Genomic DNA, 16,323 nt, shown 5'->3' with positions numbered 1-16,323 from the left:
TGTGGAGATTGGGACCTCTGAACTCACAATTTAAAAATACATCTTTTAGTAAAGTTGTGTAAGGAAATGCCTCCTTAGCATGGTTACCCCCTACCTTTTTGCCTTTGCTGATGCTAAGTTATGACTTGAAAGTGTGCTGGGACCCTGCTAACCAGGCCCCAGCACCAGTGCTCTTTCCCTAACCTGTACCTTTGCCTCCACAATTGGCACAACCCTGCCACTCAGGTAAGTCCCTTGTAACTGGTACCAAGGGCCCTGATGCCAGGGAAGGTCTCTAAGGGCTGCAGCATGTCTTATGCCACCCTAGAGACCCCTCACTCAGCACATGCACACTGCTTCACAGCTTGTGTGTGCCGGTGGGGAGAATATTACTAAGTCGACATGGCACTCCCCTCAGAGTGCCATGCCAACCTCACACTGCCTGTGGCATAGGTAAGTCACCCCTCTAGCAGGCCTTACAGCCCTAAGGCAGGGTGCACTATACCACAGGTGAGGGCATAGGTACATGAGCACTATGCCCCTACAGTGTCTAAGCAAAACCTTAGACATTGTAAGTGCAGGGTAGCCATAAGAATATATGGTGTGGGAGTCTGTCAAACACGAACTCCACAGCACCATAATGTCTACACTGAAAACTGGGAAGTTTGGTATCAAACTTCCCAGCACAATAAATGCACACTGATGCCAGTGTGCAATTTATTGCAAAATACACCCAGAGGGCATCTTAGAGATGCCCCCTGAAAACACACCGACTTCCAGTGTAGGCTGACTAGTTTCTGCCAGCTTGCCACACACCAGACATGTTGCTGGCCACATGGGGAGAGTGCCTTTGTCACTCTGTGGCCAAGAACAAAGCCTGTACTGGGTGGAGGTGCTTCTCACCTCCCCCTGCAGGAACTGTAACACCTGGCTCACCCCCTTTGTTACAGCACCATAGGGCATCCCAGCTAGTGGAGATGCCTGCCCCTCCGGCCACTGCCCCCACTTTTGGCGGCAAGGCTGGAGGAGATAATTAGGAAAACAAGGAGGAGTCACCCACTAGTCAGGACAGCCCCTAAGGTGTCGTGAGCTGAGGTGACTCTTACTTTTAGAAATCCTCCATCTTGTGGATGGAGGATCCCCCCAATAGGATTAGGGATGTGCCTCCCTCCCCACAGGGAGGAGGCACAAAGAGGATGGAGCCACCCTCAAGGACAGTAGCCATTGGCTACTGCCCTCCCAGACCTAAACACACCCCTAAATTCAGTATTTAGGGGCTCCCCAGAACCTAGGAAACTAGATTCCTGCAACCTTAACCAGAACAAGGACTGCTGACCTGAAGCCCTGCAGTGAAGACGGAGATGACAACTGCTTTGGCCCCAGCCCTACCAGCCTGTCTCCCCACTTCGAAGAAAACTGCAACAGCGACGCATCCAACAGGGACCAGTGACCTCTGAAGCCTCAGAGGACTGCCCTGCAACCAAGGACCAAGAAACTCCCGTGAACAGCGGCCCTGTTCAACAATCTGCAACTTTCTTGCAACAAAGAAACACCATTAAAGACTTCACGTTTCCCGCTGGAAGCGTGAGACTTTTCACTCTGCACCCAACGCCCGCGGCTCGACCTGCGGAAAACCAACACTTCAGGAAGGACTCCCCGGCGACTGTGAGCCCGTGAGTAGCCAGAGACGAACTCCCTGAGCCCCCGCAGCGACGCCTGCAGAGGAAATCCAGAGGCTCCCCCCTGACCACGACTACCTGTAACAAGGGACCAGATGCCTGGAACCAACACTGCACCCGCAGCCCCCAGGACCTGAAGGAACCGAACTCCAGTGCAGGAGCAACCCCCAGGTGACCCTGTGCCTAGCCCAGGTGGTGGCTACCCCGAGGAGCCCCCTCTGTGCCTGTCTGAATCGTTGAAGAGACCCCCGGGTCTCCCCATTACTTCCTATCTGAAACCCGACGCCTGTTTGCACTCTGCACCCGGCCGCCCCTGTGCCGCTGAGGGTGTACTTTCTGTGCCTGCTTATGTCCCCCCGTTGCCCTAGAAAACCCCCCCTGGTCTGCCCCTGAGGATGCAGGTACTTACCTGCTGGCAGACTGGAACCGGAGCACCCCTGTTCTCCATTGAAGCCTATGTGTTTTGGGCACCTCTTTGACCTCTGCACCTGACCGGCCCTGAGCTGCTGGTGGGATAACTTTGGGGTTGCCTTGAACCCCCAATGGTGGGCTACCTTAGATCCAACTTTGAGACTTGTAAGTGTTTTACTTACCTGTGAACTTAACCTTTACTTACCTCCCCCTTGAACTGTTGATTTTTGCAGTGTCCACTTTTAAAATAGCTTATTGTCATTTTTACCAAAACTGTATATGCTATTGTGATTATTCAAAGTTCCTAGAGTACCTACGTGGAACACCTTTTATTTAAAGTATTACTTGTAAATCTTGAACCTGTAGTTCTTAAAATAAACTAAGAAAATATATTTTTCTATATAAAAACCTATTGGCCTGGAGTAAGTCTTTGAGTGTGTGTTCCTCATTTATTGCCTGTGTGTGTACAACAAATGCTTAACACTACCCTCTGATAAGCCTACTGCTCGACCACACTACCACAAAATTGAGCATTAGAATGATCTATTTTTGCCAGTATCTTACCTCTAATGGGAACCCTTGGGCTCTGTGCACACTATTTCTTACTTTGAAATAGTATATACAGTGCCAACTTCCTACATTGGTGGATCCGTCTTGGTGTCTAAGACTTTGCATTTGCTGGACTACTCAGCCAATACCTGATCACACATCGAAATTCCCAAAATTGTAATTAGAAACTGATTTTTGAAATTTGAGCTATTTTTCTAAATGTTTAAAAGTAGTGCTAGGGCCATGTGTTAGTCCCTGTTAGCATTTCTTTTAGAGTTTAAAAGTTTTGTAAAAGTTTGGATTAAGTTCTAGAGATAGTTTTAGATTCTTAAAAAGTATGCAAACTTTTAGAGAAATAATGTCTAGTACAGATGAGATGGTAGTGGAACTCAACCTCAACCCTTACCTGCATCTTAGGATGTCAGATTTAAGGACTCTCTGTAAAATAAAAAATATAAAAACTGAATCAAACCCTACCAAAGTACAGCTCCAGGAGCTTTTGGCAGAGTTTGCTAGAGAAGACAACCTTACAGAGGGGGAAGCTAGTGACCAGGATGATAATTTCCCCCCTCCTGTCCTAGCTAGGGAGACGAGGGTTTCTCAAACCCTGACTCCACAAGTGATAGTCAGAGATGCTGCTTCTCCCACCGGGAGTCCAGCAACTCTGGAAGCATTGAGGGCAACCTCAATGAAGATGACCTCCTGTTAGCCAGGATGGCCAAAAGATTGGCTTTGGAGAGACAGCTCCTAGCCATAGAAAGGGAAAGACAAGAGATGGGTTTAGCTCCAATCAATGGTGGCAGCAACTTAAATAGGGTCAGAGAGAATACTGACATGCTAAAAATCCCCAAAGGGATTGTAACAAAATATGAAGATGGTGATGATATCACCAAATGGTTCACAGCTTTTGAGAGGGCTTGTGCAACCAGAAAAGTAAACAAATCTCACTGGGGTGCTCTCCTTTGGGAAATGTTCACTGGAAAGTGTAGGAATAGACTCCTCACACTCTCTGGAAAAGATGCAGAATCATATGACCTCATGAAGGCTACCCTGATTGAGGGCTTTGGATTCTCAAATGAAGAGTACAGGATTAGGTTCAGGGGGGCTCAAAAATCCTCAAGCCAGACCAGGGTTGATTTTGTTGACTTCTCAGTCAAAACACTGGATGGTTGGATTAATGGCAGTCACAAATACTCCTCAGGGGAAGAATGTTAAGACATTTAAGGGAAAAAGTTAAGAGTCTTCTACAGGGCCCCAAAACCTGTTCCAGAGGGTGGGTCCAAAGCCTCTTCACAATCCTCATTTGGGTACAAGGGTAAAAACTTTGATCCCAAAAAGGCCTGGTGTCGTAACTGTAATCAGCAGGGACACCAAACTGGAGACAAGGCCTGTCCCAAGAAAGGTTCCACTTCAACTACTACTCCATTTAGCACTGGAATAGCCAGTCTCCAGGTGGGATCAACAGTGTGCCCAGAGCAAATCAGGGTCCACACTGAAGTTACATTAGTCTCTGAGGGTGGGGTGGACCTAGCCACACCAGCTGACTGGCCCCCTAACATGCAAAAATACAGGCAGCAGTTCTTTATTAATGGGACTAGAGTAGAAGCCCTGAGGGATACAGGTGCCAGTGTCACAATGCTGACAGACAAACTGGTTTCCCCAGGACAATACCTGATTGGACAAACTTATCCAGTCACCAACGCTGACAATCAGACTAACGTACATCCCATGGCTATGGTAACTTTAGAATGGGGAGGGGTCAATGGCCTGAAACAGGTGGTAGTCTCCTCTGCTATACCAGTAGACTGTCTTCTTGGAAATTATCTGGAGTCCTCAGCATGGGCTGAGGTAGAACTCAAAACCCATGCAGCCATGCTGGGTATCCCTGAACTGTTTATGGATTCCCTGTCTGGGTTAGTTTGAAAGTTGGGCTATTTGCACCTCTCTCCAGATAGTGACTCAAAGGGGGCTGGGGTGTAGCCTGCATATTCCAAAGAGCCACCTGTGCTAGGAGGGAGGGGAGGAGTGGTCACTTGCACCTGAAAGGGCTGTGCATGCCCTCACACAATGCAGACTCCATCCCCCTGGTGTGTGTCTGAGGCCTTGCCTGGGCAAGGCAGGATTTCACAATCAAGTGAGAGTTTCCTTTGATGTAAGCCTACTTCAAAGGCCAAAATTGGTATAAGAGGACCCAAAACCACAGACTTTAGACACTTCTTGGGGTAGACACTCTACCTCACACACACTTCTGGACAAGAAACCTGCTGGTGAAGAATCCCTGAACCAGACCTGCCAGGAGGAACTGCCTGGCTGCCCAAAGGACTCACTGGGACTGCTTTTCTGACAAAGACTGCTGCCTTGCTGTTGCTCTGCTGAACTGCTGCTCTATGGCAGTGCTGAGAAGTACTCTCCAAGGGTTTGGATAGAGCGTGCCTCCTGTTCCCTGAAGTCTCAGGATCAAAAAGACTTCTTTCCTGCAACTGGACTCCTTGTGCACCAAAAATCCAATGCACAGCCTGCTAAAAATGACACACAGCCTGCCCCACACGCTGAACCGGAACGACACAGCATGACTTTGCAAGGAGAAGATCGACGCGGCACCCACATTGCAACCAGAACTTTGACGTACGGCCCACCGGATCGATGCACAGCCGACCTGGGATGACACAGTCCGACTTCCAGAGAGGAATCGACGCAGCACCTGCTGTGTGGGAGAAATTTCCGCACAACACCCACTGGACAGACGCAGCACTTAGGACTTCGCACCGCTAGCCCAGGATTCCACGCACAGTCCTTGGGGCACCAGAAAACCCCACAACCCGAAGAGGAACTAAGTCTGCGAGCCGGAAATCGATGCAAAGCCTTCCCACGCGGGAAAAATAACGACGCAAGTCGGTGTGCGAAGGAGCGAAGGGACTCCTCTGCAGTCTCTTACAGAGATTTTGAACACAAACCACGTACTTTGTGCTTGCAAGATACCTTTATTGTTTTTAAGAGAAATTTACTTGTTTTGCAAAGACTTAAGACAATTTATATAACTTTTATTGTGATATCTCAACATCTACTTATTGCAATTTAATTGTTTTGAACTGCATCTTATCAGATACATATTATATATTTCTCTAGACACTGTGTGGTGTAGTTTTGTGGTGCTTTATGGTGTTATTGTATGAGTTATTGCACAAATACTTTACACATTGCCTTCTAAGTTAAGCCTGACTGCTCAGTGCCAAGCTACCAGGCTCAGGATAATTTGGATTGTGTGTGACTTACCCTGACTAGAATGAGGGTCCTTGCTTGGACAGGGGGTAACCCGACTGCCAACCAAAGACTCCATTTCTAACAGGATCCATTTAAAAAAGAAAACTGAAAAGTTTTCTTTTCATTTTTTCAGAGAAGGAGGTGGTCCATGGGACCACTGCCTGCTCTGAAAATATACTTTTGCATGCATTCACAAACCTGAAGGGGTCTTGTGGGGACCCCTTACTGGTTGCAAATGGTTCAACACTAATTTAAAACTGGTTTTGACTGAGATTGTTTTGTGGCCACATTCACAGTCACAAAACAATTATACATACCACTGCGACTTGCAATTATGAAGGGATGCTCTTGGGATTCCCTTTCACAATTGTGAGTCGCAGTCTCTATTATGTGAGTTGATAACTGCATACTGACTCACAAATCATGGATGGTACATCGTACCTGGCTTTTTTGTGGCCACAAACGGCGATTTTCACCTTTTGCAACTGCAAAAAGACGCCATACACCGGGACCTAAATTAGGAATATTCAGGAAGTATCTGTATATAACTTTACAGATAAAAAGGACCAGTCTTCTATGCAGGTTTACTAACATCGGGGCATATTTATACTCCGTTTGCGCCGAATTAGCGTCGTTTTTTTTCGACGCAAATTCGGCGCAAAACTAACGCCATATTTATACTTTGGCGCTAGACGCGTCTAGCGCCAAAGTATGAGTAAAGAGCGTCATTTTTTAGCGTGAACGCCTTCCTTGCGTTAATGAGATGCAAGGTAGGCGTTCCCGTCCAGAAAAATGACTGCGCCGCAAATGCGTCGTATTTATACTCCCGGGCAAAAATCACGCCCGGGAGTTGGCGGGGCAGAAAACCCCGCATTTGCGCCACTTTTTAACGCCTGGGTCAGGGCAGGCGTTAAGGGACCTGTGGGCTCAAAATGAGCCCACAGCTGCCCTCCCATGCCCCCAGGGACCCCCCCTGCCACCCTTGCCCACCCCAGGAGGACACCCAAGGATGGAGGGACCCATCCCAGGGACATTCAGTTAAGTTCAGGTAAGTATACATTTTTTATTTTTTTTTATTTTTTTTTGGCATATGGGGGCCTGATTTGTGCCCCCCTACATGCCACAATGCCCAATGACCATGCCCAGGGGACATAAGTCCCCTGGGCATGGCCATTGGGCAAGGGGGCATGACTCCTGTCTTTACTAAGACAGGAGTCATGTAAATGGTGTCTGGGCGTTGTTTAAAATGGCGCAAATCGGGTTAAGATGTTTTTTTTGCGTCAACCTGACTTGCGCCATTTTTAAGACGCCCTAACGCCATTTTTCCCTACGCCGGCGCTGCCTGGTGTACGTGTTTTTTTTCCACGCACACCAGGCAGCGCCGGTCTGCTTGCGCCGGCTAACGCCATTCAATAAATACGGCGCCCGCATGGTGCTTCAGAATGGCGTTAGCCGGCGCAAAATGTTTTGACGCTAAACTGCGTTAGCGCAGTTTAGCGTCAAAAAGTATAAATACGGGCCATGGTGTTTTACATTTTGGAGCCAATTCACAAAGGCATTAATTTGTATGTGTAGTAGTACTCCTGTGATACTACCTCACATAGTCATAAATATCTCTATGAATTGGCCCTTGTATTTTTAAGGAACATAAGCAGAGGGAGATTAAAAAGAGAAAACAGACAGATAAACGAGAAGCAGAGAGAGAGAGATAGACGAAAAGTGACAGAGTGATAGGTACAACTTGAAACATTCTGTATTATGGAATACAGGATTTTTTTACAACTCTAACATATAACTTACCTATCATTGTTAGAATACAACTATATTCATTCAAAAGTATACTCTGTTTTGAGCGTTACAATTTTACAGTCAAAATATTCCATTCATAAAGTTTACAGACTCAGTAAAAGTACAATGAACTTTGCAGTGTCAATGATTACCTTTGCTATAATCAATATATCTAGAGTATACTAAAAGATCTTGAGCAACATTTTTTCCAGCCAGCTCATAAGATCAGGTTGCACTCATCAACAGACTCTGAAAACCTTATTTTGCATTTGCTGGTATATTGGCCCATATTTATACTTTTTGACGCTAAACTGCGCTAACGCAGTTAAGCGTCCAAAAATTTAGCGCCGTCTAACGCCATTCTGAAGCGCCATGCGGGCGCCGTATTTATGGAATGGCGTTAGCCGGCGCTAGCAGACCGGCACTGCCTGGTGTGCGTGGAAAAATACCACGTAGACCAGGCAGCGCCGGCGTTGGGGAAAATGGCGTTAGGGCGTCTTAAAATGGGGCAAGTCAGGTTGAGGCAAAAAAAAACGCCTCAACCCGATTTGCACCATTTTTTACGACGCCCAGACGCCATTTAAATGACTCCTGTCTTAGTAAAGACAGGAGTTATGCCCCCTTGCCCAATGGCCATGCCCAGGGGACTTATGTCCCCTGGGCATGGTCATTGGGCATAGTGGCATGTAGGGGGCACAAATAAGGCCCCCCTATGCCACCCAAAAAAAAAAAATAATAATTTTTTTATACTTACCTGAACTTACCTGAATGTCCCTGGGATGGGTCCCTCCATCCTTGGGTGTCCTCCTGGGGTGGGCAAGGGTGGCAGGGGGGGTCCCTGGGGGCAGGGGTGGGCACCTGTGGGCTCATTTTGAGCCCACAGGCCCCTTAACGCCTACCCTGACCCAGGCGTTAAAAAGTGGCGCAAATGCGGGGTTTTTTGCCCCGCCCACTCCCGGGCGTGATTTTTGCCTGGGAGTATAAATACGACGCATTTGCGTCGCCGTCATTTTTCTAGACGGGAACGCCTTCCTTGCATCTCATTAACGCAAGGAAGGCGTTCACGGAAAAAAATGACGCTATTTGCCCATACTTTGGCGCTAGACGCGTCTAACGCCAAAGTATAAATATGCCGTTAGTTTTGCGCCGAATTTGCGTCGAAAAAAACAACGCAAATTCGGCGCAAACGAAGTATAAATATGCCCCATTGTATCCAGTCGTTTGAAGCGCAAGGGAACTTGTTTAAAAATAAAAACATCACCTTTGTCTGGAGGGTTAACATATGACTTGCCTGTCATTTTCAGGAAAATAATAAAATAATTCGCAGAGCGGTACATCGCACCCTTCCTTTTCAGAATAGGTAGAAGAAAAATGCCTCTTAAATTGATTTACTCTCCACACATCTGCTTGTCAGCTTTTTCTCGTGAAAGAAGAACAAAGCAGCGAGTATGTGCCATTACAATGTGCAAGGAGGAACACCCGTATGTCTGCTTCTTCAGTTGTTTTCAGAGACGTGTCTTTCAGAAAAGCAGCGCCCTGTTGAACAATGGCACAAGCTGCATGGAATGTTCAACTAATACATATTGATGACATCTTGCTATACACTAATCGGTGTGAAGAGCAGGCACATTCTCTGAGTTCGCTTAACTCGAGACATGACAATAAGTCAGGATCTTAAAGTTGTGTTTGCCCTTTCAAACGCTTAAAACACATTTTCTGTGGAAGCTTATTTTCGAGACATTTCGAGACAGAAAATATGTTCCTTTAAAACTATTGGTGAAAAGAGTTTTGCAATTTTAGTCTCCAAATACCAAAACTTATGTGTAAGGGTGGAAGCAAAGGCAATAAGGCCCAGATGTATAGGCTTTGTGGCAGAAAGCAGCCGAGCAAGTCACCTTACAGTGCTGCCCTGCTTCACAAGGAAAGGGCAGGAATGAGACGCATTTCTCCAATCACCCGTGCCCTTTTGGCTGTCTAGCCTAGCACCAATGCAGGCACCCTTGAACCATGGTGCAAGTGTGCCTGCGTTGCATGCAGGATTGTTTTGTGCCTCCTGCAAAAAAACAATCCAGAGAGGTTTTCTTCTGCCTTCTATGTGTGCAGCAGAATGCAGCAAACATAAACAAGCATTTGCAATGCAGTGGGTCTCGCAAATTTCTCCAGTTGGAGCTATTGGCGTTGTAAATTCCTAACTGGACTTTTCTTGCCACATACGTTAAAAATGAAAATTAAAACAGTTGGCATAAGCATTCAAAGCACCATGCCGAACATGAGTGCGAAGGAGAGACACAAAAGGAAAAAATAATTTCACTCACAGTCAAACAAACTGGCAATCGTGCTATTAACAATGTAACAGGGTCAGTCTGGAAGGCGGTAACAAAACCTCCCTAAGGAGGGAAAAACGTAAAGCATTTACCAATGATAACAAAGGACTTTTGAAAGGCAAACCCACTAACCAGTGAAAGTGATGGGCATTGGGTGGGCGTGGTTAAAAGCCCACAATACTTACAACAGGTCACAGCACTTCCCGCTCGACCTAAAAAACGTAAACACAGCAAACAGGAGGGATGTGAAGAGTCTCACATAAGTGTGATGCAGTTTCTCTGTCTCATTGTGGATCCCTTTTAAACTGGCAATCTTTCAGTTTAGTTGAAACAATGATTAGTCTGCACCCATAAAATGCTGCTAGTTATGGCAGGAAACACCACAGGTTCCTATATATATATATATATATATATATATATATATATATATATATATATATAAATATATATATATATACATACATGTATACACACGCACACACACACACCAAATGTTCCCTCTCAACATTGGATATGGTGTGGAAGTGCAAAGTGCAATGGGCTGCATAAATATTTTGAAAGGTCATACCAGAAAATTATCAATGTTCTTTTCAAGGAATGAATATAAAAGGGTTTGAAAGGGAGGGCTGGACACAGGGTCATGGTCTCTGGACACCATTTTTTTTACTATTTTCATATTGCAAAACAAATTGGCTTTTGTTGCGAAAATCTGCTTACCCTTCAGTGCCCTTCACTGCGCAGCTCTGCGGAGGCTTTGGGGGGAGGGGACTGCAAGTTCCACCCACGCAGCATCTGGAGAAGAAACTCTCCAGGCAGTGCAGAAGAACCAAATAAATTAAAACATCTTCCCCAGCTTCCTTAATCTCCAGCAGCCCCGTGTAAATATTGATAAAAGCTTCGGCTGCAACGGTGACACATGAGAAAGTCACATTTAGGAAATGGACGAGGTTGCAACCAACCAGCCAAATGAGAGGCACAGTGTTTTGGTTGTGGTTCGTAACAAACATCCGACGGAACGCAATACGGTTTTCCAAGTATGTTGAACCTAGCCCAGAGAACAAGTGGTTGGAGGGGGTTTAGTCCCATATGGACTGTATTCGAAAGTAAATTTGTGCATTTCATACGGTGACGAGGCCAAGTCCATATTAAAACGCCTGTTAAACTAATTTTCTATTGGAAAGCGCTACCTGTGTTCATACTATCAAGACTCCTGGTAATGAAAATGTTAATTCTGAGTTATAACCTAGACACAAAATGGAATGAAACTCAAATAGAAACAAGCGAGACCGCGCTGTGAAAAAAAAGATGAAAAATAGCCCACAAACCTGACGGGAAACTGCGAGCCTCACATGTTTTCAGTACTTGGTTGCTGCATTCGAGGAGGGCTAACCACCAGAAAAGGCATGACGTATGCGTGCCATCCACTAATTAAAGCAAGCAGATTTTGAAAGGCAAGGCCACGAACCAATGAAAGACACTGACATAACATGGACGGGGCTCCGAGCCCTTTTCTATCTACTAAAGCATCTTGCAAGCGAACGGGATGCACAAGCGCATGCGATTCAGGCTCAGCCCTAAAAATGACAAGCATTTGCAATGCAATAGTTCTCACAGTTGCTTGAGTTAGAGCTATTGGCTTTGTAAATTCATATTGGGACTTTTCTTGCTACATAAGTTGGTCAACCCTGCCCCATAATTTGGTACTTTCCTGCCTCCTGATTCCAGTGTCCCTGCATGTAACTAAAGGACTTCCATTTACCTTTTTCCTCTCTCTGTAGTCAAAAATTAAAATGCTTCCATTTAGCATCCTAATTTTAATCTGCCATGCTAATTCTTGTAGAATACAACTTTCACCATCGCACCATCAGAGTTGCTGGCTGGCTAACACCATTCCCAAAAAAAGACACAAGATAGCAATGGAGAAGCAACAAGAGAAAAACAACTAGAAGGGTCACCCAAACATATCATTCACAGTGTAATAAGGATGTTAAGTTGGCTTGAATCATGGTCATAACTGTAATAAGGAGAGGTTAATAAAACATACTCAATTATCGTGTAAACCCAACAAAAACCTTTGTCAAAAATAAACTTTTGGCATTAGGCTGTAATGCTCAGAACAACCCCTAGAGGCCACCACAATGAAAATAGCACTTGTAAGGAACATGGGGCCTGATTACAACTTTGGAGGAGGGTGTTAATCCGTCCCAAATGTGACGGATATCCTGCCCACCGTATTACGAGTTCCATAGGATATAATGGACTTGTAATACGGTGGGTGATACATCCGTCACATTTGGGACGGATTAACACCCTCCTCCAAAGTTGTAATCAGGCCCATGGTCATGTAACCAAATAGCTAGCCCTTAGAGGACATAACCACATGAAAAGAAAATGTCAGAAAGTAATGCACTTTAACCCTATATTTAGCTTCTGGAGAGCATAGCACATTTCACATTTTTAGGACTAACAGACCTGCCACAATAAAACAAGACCTTTAAAACACAAACTACTCACAACTCAGAAAAAAAGTTACCACCATGGGAGTACTTAAAAAGCCACTGAATGGTGGGATGGTTTATTTTGGGGTCCCGACCAACCCAGTGAGAAATTATGTAAACAGAAAGAGCACATTGTGGTGAACGTTTTGAAGGTGGACCCATTGTCCTAGGACCTCCACGGGCTAAGTTATGTGCAAGCATGTTTTGTAAAAGTAATGCCCTACAAAGCACTATGGGGCGAGTTTTCGTGCATGTGAATATTGTAGTATGTTGACCGTAATGCTCAGAACAGACCCTAGAGGACACCACATTAAAAATAGCACTTGTCAGAAACACGGTCATGTACTATATGGTTAGCCCCTAGAGGGCATAACCACATGGAAAATGAATGACAGAAAGTAATGCAGCACAACCATATATTTAGCCCCTAGAAAGCAATATATAATTACACCTTTTGAAGGCTAGCAAGCATACTGCAATGATATAACAAAATAAACCTTAAAACAAAATTATTACCAGCTGCAAAACAAAAGTTCCAGCTATGAAAGAACTTTAAAAGACACTGAATGGTGGGAGGCGTTATCATTTTAGGGTCCCCACTAACCTACAGCGTGGACTCATAGATGACGTAGACAGATAAAGCACATTGTGTTGAATGTTTTGAAGGTGGTCTCATTGTCATAGGATCACCACATGCTGAGTTATGAACACAAATGTTTTGTAAAATTAATGGCCTGCAAAGTGTTAAGGGGTGAGTTTCCATGCCGCGAATATTGTACTATGTTGATATGTTGACCACAATGCTTAGAACAGTCCCTAGAGGGCGCCATAATGAAAACAGTAATTGTAAGAAACATGGTCATGTAACCATATAGTTAGCCCCTAGAGAGCATAAGAACTTGAAAAGAAAATGTCAGAAAGTAATGCAGTGTAACCATATATTTAGCCACTAGAGGACACAGTACCTTATACATTTTCCGAGCTAACAGTCCTACTAACGTGATATTATAAACAAGGCACTTAAAACACAAACTACTCCCAGCTGCAGAACAAAAGTTCCAGCCATATGAGAACTTAAAAAGACACACTGGTAGGAGAGGTTAGTATTCTTTAGTCCACACTAACCTAGTGTGTGGAACCAGAGATGATGTAGTCAGAAAGAGCACGTTGTTGTGAATGTTTTGATGGTCGTCCCATTGTCCTAGGACCACCACAGGCTGATTTATGACCAAAAATGTTTTCTAGAAGTAATGGCCTGCAAAGCATTAATGAGTGAGTTTCACAAGTGCAGAGAATATTGTAGTATTGGCTATCCCACTGTGTTGGGCTAGTCGGTTTGAGGATTTAACTTTTTTTTACGTAAAGCATTCATCAATTATAAGTGATTTTGTGAAAGCTATGGATTGTGATGGGGACAGTCAAAAGAAATGACTTTGATTAGGTAACAGTGTGAACAATGTGACCAGCACTTTAATACTGCCGATGGAGTTCATACTGTTCTGCGCTGTGAGGACTGTGAGCGCCATGGCCTCCATGGAGCACAAAAGGGAGAGACTAAAGCAAAAAATACTTCACCCAAGCTGAAGTATATCAGCAATCGTACAATGATCAATGTAAATGAGTCAGTCTATAAGGCGGTAACAAAACCGCCCCAAGGTGGGACAAACGTAATCAGTTATCAATAACATCAAGGGATTTTTGAAAGGCAAGCCTGTGAATGAGTGAAAGTGATGGGTATGAGATGGGTGTGGTTAAAAGCCCACAGAATACTCACAACAGGTTGAAAAGTACTTGCTTGCTCGACATAAATAAATGAGGAGAAATAAAGATATTTCTCCTAGTTACGCCTCACCTGGTGTGACATAGGATTTTGGCACACTCCCAGGTTTACCAGGGTTGGTAAATCTGGGAATGTATCAAAAACCACGGGAGTTGCATGGGAACACACATGTAAGATCCATGGAATGCCCCACTAGTTCAGCGTACTTTGCATGGCTTCAAACATATGATTTAGTGGTTTGTGGCACACATGTACCATGTTAAGTGGTGCAAGCGTTGCATTAAAGGTGTAGGTTAGGACATCAGCACTGAAAAATAAGTTTATGGGTTGTTCAATATCAAATACATGTACATAACGAGAAGGTTAGTGACATTAAGTAACAGCACATTGTTAACTGCAGAAATCATTGCTGTCAGAAGCATTTAATGTTGAGCAAATTAACTCAGTCATATTAAAGCATATAGTTGATTCATCCGTCGCTCCAACACATGAACTCATTTTAAATTATGGCCAAATTTACATTTCCAGGTCGGTAGCCCGCTATGGGGCAGGGCAAAATTGTCCCATTAAAAGTTGGCCTTAAGGAATAACCAGGGAGAAGCCACAATTTTAAGTCATATTTTCTGAGGTGATTCCTTTATCTTGCCCCATACTTTTAGCAGGAAATTGTAGCTGTTTTTAGCCCCTGAAATCTCTCGGTGAAAGTGAGCAGATATGTGGTTTAAAGGTGGATCTAATAGTTGCTGTGGGGATGACATCTACCCTTACTGACTCAAAATTAGGTAGCCACTTGCTGGACCTTGCCCTTTTTACAGGGTCATTTCCCAAACTTTTTGCCTTTTTTTTTTACCCTTTTGGCTGACGTTATGACTCTGGGCACTTTACCACTGCTAATCAGTGATAAAGTGCATGTGCTCTCCCTTGTAAACTTGGTATGATTGGCTTATACCTAATTGACATATCTAATTTACTTATAAGTCCCTTGTAAAGTGGTATCTCTATGCCCAGGGCCTGTTAATTAAATGCTACTAGTGGGCCTGCAGCGCTTCTTGCGCCACCCACTGAAGTAGCCTTCCAAAGCTAGTGCAGGGCCCGCACGTGCAGTTTTCTGCCACAGGGACCTGACATCTAAATTTGCTTACCAGACCCAGAACTCCCCTTTTACTACATGTACGTCACCCCTAAGGTAGTCCCTATCTAGCCCTATGGGCAGGGTGCCATGTATGTAGAAGGCAGGACATGTGCCTAGTAGCGTGGCCTGACCTCGTAGTGACAAATAGCCTATTTGGTTTCTCACTGCTGTGAGTGCTGCCTTCTCATAGGATTTCATTGGAAATGCCCTACCCTTTGTGTAGGGGATATTGTCTGATTTATGAGGGGTAGAATAGACATGTTTGGTATGGTTGTAATGGTAGTGAGAAATGCTGCTTAATTTTGTAAGTGGATTTTTATTACTATTACAGAAATGCCACTTCTAGAAAGTGACAATTTCTCTGTGTTTATGACTCTGGTGTTTTGCAGCTTGACTCCAATCCACATCTGGGCAGAGTGACAGTTGGGCTTTGTGCATACTTTTAAGACAGCCTGTACACAGGGAGGGTGGAGGTATCACAGAGGTGAATATGCATACTGAATAGTCTTCCTTAGCTAAGAGAAGGGAGAATAGGGGCACACCTGCATTTGTAAAGGCTGTGCCCTGGCCTCACATAATAGGGTTGTTTACCCCCAACTGATATTTGGAGCCAGTGCTAGAGGAGAGAGGGGACACTCCCAGAACCTCATCTCCCCTTTCTTTGTAAACACACTGTAAAACTGAGTATAAGTACAGGGGAGTTTTCCCCACAATTTAGACATGAATGGTCGAGAAACCTATTTGGAACTGAACACAGAACGCTGCTAGATGAACTCACAAGGAACCATCTTGGACTGCTGCTGCTGTGTTGATCTTTGACCTGCTAGGTCACTAGGTGAATCTGCCATCATCTGCATCCCTTGTGCTGGCCTGTTGTTGGGCCTGCTAGCCCTGTGCTTCCCCCCCTCTTCGGTCTCCAGGA

Source organism: Pleurodeles waltl, chromosome 2_2 (genome assembly GCF_031143425.1).
Source record: "Pleurodeles waltl isolate 20211129_DDA chromosome 2_2, aPleWal1.hap1.20221129, whole genome shotgun sequence".
Lineage (NCBI taxonomy): Eukaryota > Metazoa > Chordata > Amphibia > Caudata > Salamandridae > Pleurodeles > Pleurodeles waltl.
This window is presented reverse-complemented; position numbering follows the sequence as displayed.